This window comes from Azolla caroliniana, unplaced genomic scaffold, assembly GCF_043228905.1.
Source record: "Azolla caroliniana isolate FFs.n. ecotype wild unplaced genomic scaffold, voAzoCaro1.0.p SCAF_18, whole genome shotgun sequence".
Classification (NCBI taxonomy): Eukaryota; Viridiplantae; Streptophyta; class Polypodiopsida; order Salviniales; family Salviniaceae; genus Azolla; species Azolla caroliniana.
The window spans coordinates 14,633,223-14,636,201 of record NW_028230453.1 but is presented as its reverse complement, the minus strand read 5'-3'; the positions used below and the strand labels follow the sequence as shown (position 1 = coordinate 14,636,201).

The window sequence follows — 2,979 nt, the reverse complement described above, 5'->3', positions numbered from 1 at the left end:
CGGGCTGGACACGAGACGAGAGCCCAAGAATCTCAAGTAGGAGAATTTTGGCCAATCATATTGAATCAAGTCAAAAAAGGGAGGCTCTGCATGAACGAGGCACTCAAAGCAGAACGAAGAGTCCAAGAAATGAAGGGATGGGAGGACCCTATGGAGGAGAAGTCTAGCTTCGTCGAGGCCATGTGTCAAAACTACAATGTCCTAGTTGAAGAGAAACGAAAAAGACCAGATGACCAATCAGGCCCTTCAAAGAAACATGACACAAGAGAAGTTGTTCGAAGAAGGGAGGAATCGTCACCGCCCCAAACGATAACCGAAAGAGGGAAGGAAAGAATCAGACCAGCATTCAAACTACGCTCGGAGATAGAGCAATCCACCGACCTTAAGCGTGTGATGGAAGAAAGAATCCTAGATAGCTGAATCAAGTTCACACTACGAGAGGTCTTAGGAATTGCAAAGAAAGAATGTCATGATGTCATCATTGACTTAATAAAAAGGAAGAGACTAGACCGGCAAATGTCTCGACGAGCGCTATCACAACGGAAGGTCTCGAAACTGAACAAGAATTTGTCGATAGCCATTTTGCAAGGACACATTAGGCTAGGGCTACTACCGAGACACCAGTGCGGATGGGAGATTTGAAAGATTCAGTGGTGGCGCTCATTGATCATGGCTCGGAGATCAACCTCATGTCTCTTGACTTCTATCGAAAGGGTCGCAGGCCCATTAATACTAGGCATGGGTGGAAGATTCAAGCGGCAACTAGGGCGATAGAAGAGCTTCATGGGGCCTGCCCTAACGTTAAGGTAACTATTGGTGACGTTGAGCATGATCAACACTTCTTTGTACAGGAATCGGTGTCACATCTTGTCATCCTTGGCGAGCCTTACATAACAACATCCTGGATGGAGACAAAGGTACTTGATAATGGTTCAGCATATGTGCGGATATGAAGTCAAGATGGGACAAGCTTGGTTCAATTCCTCACGGTACGACCAAACCATGAAAGAAATAGGCATAGCTTAGGGAAAGAAGTTAGGGAGGATTTTTAATTCGGGCTATTAGGGAGAGGGACAACAATAGTCCGGGACATCTAACTATGTCCCCAATTCAGTGTAATAAAAGTTGTCACCCCATTAATGAAAATGAAGTCTTGTTTTCTGAAAATGGGATGTGTAAATTTAACAACATTAATAGAGGAGATATTAAAATAGGAATCCTAGAGGAACAATTTAGAGAAATCGGGATTATAAGCGAGGAAGAGGCAATAAAGGGGTACATGGAGATGATATCATTTGATGATACTCTTGGGGAAATGGAGAAAGTCATCAAATCAAAACTGCAAGTCAACAAAATAATTCCAATCAACTCTGTCGCCTTATACACCGCCATCGACGAATACGAACAAGGTGTCGCGACGGATGAAGTCGAAGTTAATACCAAATACAAGATTGTGAATAATAAGGTCAAACCTGTGGCTACTCCCTTGCCTGAAGACAGTTGACAGCGAATAAAGGAGGTAGCACGAGATCCGTGCCTTAGAGACCCGAAAGGAGTAGGGCATGTCTTCACCAACGAAACTCGACGAAAGCTCAAAGTTGGTGGGGGTGAGTTTTTGCTTCCCAAAGAAGAGTTCAAGTTCCGGGAAATGTTGGAGCAACACGGGAAAGCATTTGCCTTTTCCCCACAAGAAATCGAATGTGTTGACCCAACGCTTGTGGAACCAATGGTTATCTTTACAATACCCCATGTGCCATGGAACTTGAAGCCAATTCCCGTTCCAAGAACTCACATTCCAAGATTGTTGGAGCTCTTAAAAGAAAAGATTAGAATGGGAATCCTTGAGCCATCTAATGTGCCTTATTCAAATAGGTGGTTCACAATGCCGAAAAAGAATGGAGCGCTTCGATTTATCCAAGATCTACAACCAGTAAACAAGGTCACCATTCGTAATGTTGGTATTGGACCTAGTGTTGATGAGTTTGCTGAAGCTTTTGCAGGAAGGTCAATTTACTCGATTGGAGACTTGTATTCTGGATACGACCAATTTCAATTCTCTTTGGATAGTCGAGACATCACAACGATGCGGACTCCCATCGGGCTAGTAAGGATGTGTACATTACCGCAAGGGGCAACTAACTCAGTGGCCCACATGATGAATGCCATGAACAAAGTACTAAGAGACGGCATCCCAGATATTACGATGCCTTTGCTGGATGATATCCCTATAAAGGGGTGCCCCGAATCAGAGAAGGACGAGTCTTTAGATCAAGATGGATGTCGAAGATTTGTCTCAAACCATATTAAAGACTATGGAAGAGTGCTAGAAAGACTAGAAGGTGCAGGGCTCACATTCTCCGAAGAAAAATCAGCATTTGGCCAACGCGAGATCCTAGTAGTGGGACATCTCTTGTGGACCATATGGACGAAAACCCTCTCCCGAGAAGGTGAATGCTATTCAAGAGATGCGAGAGGAATGTGGAACGCAAACAAAGGTTCGAAGATTCTTAGGAGCATGTGCGTTCTACCACATTTGGATTCCGCACTATGCTCATGTGGTCGAACCCTTGTATAGCTTACTGAAAAAAGGGAGAAAATTCAAATGGGAACCAATACACATAGAGGCGATGAAGAGGTTAAAAGGGCTACTGGTGGCAGCACCAACTTTAAGGAAAGCTATCTACAAAGAAGGGATGCCCATCTACGTCACAGTAGATACGAGTCCAACGGGAATTGGATGGGTCATCAACCAAGAAGGAGAAGATAGCATACGGTACGCGATCTGGTTTGGAGCAAAGGTTCTTAGCAAACGACGACGAGGATACGCCCAAGTAAAGCGGGAACTTTGGGGTATCGTGTCTGCAGTAAAAGTAGACAAGCTTGGACTACCTGATCGGGTCAGAGGTGGTAATTGAAACGGATTGCCTCCCAATCCTTGGGATGATCTCCGGATGTGCGACACCAGATCTGGCTATGTTA

The 2,979-nt window shown here is 44.6% G+C and overlaps 1 pseudogene; it reads left to right on the top strand.

Moving 5' to 3' along the window:
- Nucleotides 1-1,099: 1,099 nt before the first annotated feature.
- LOC147852466 (uncharacterized) lies at nucleotides 1,100-2,575 on the top strand (annotated as a pseudogene).
- Nucleotides 2,576-2,979: the final 404 nt, after the last annotated feature.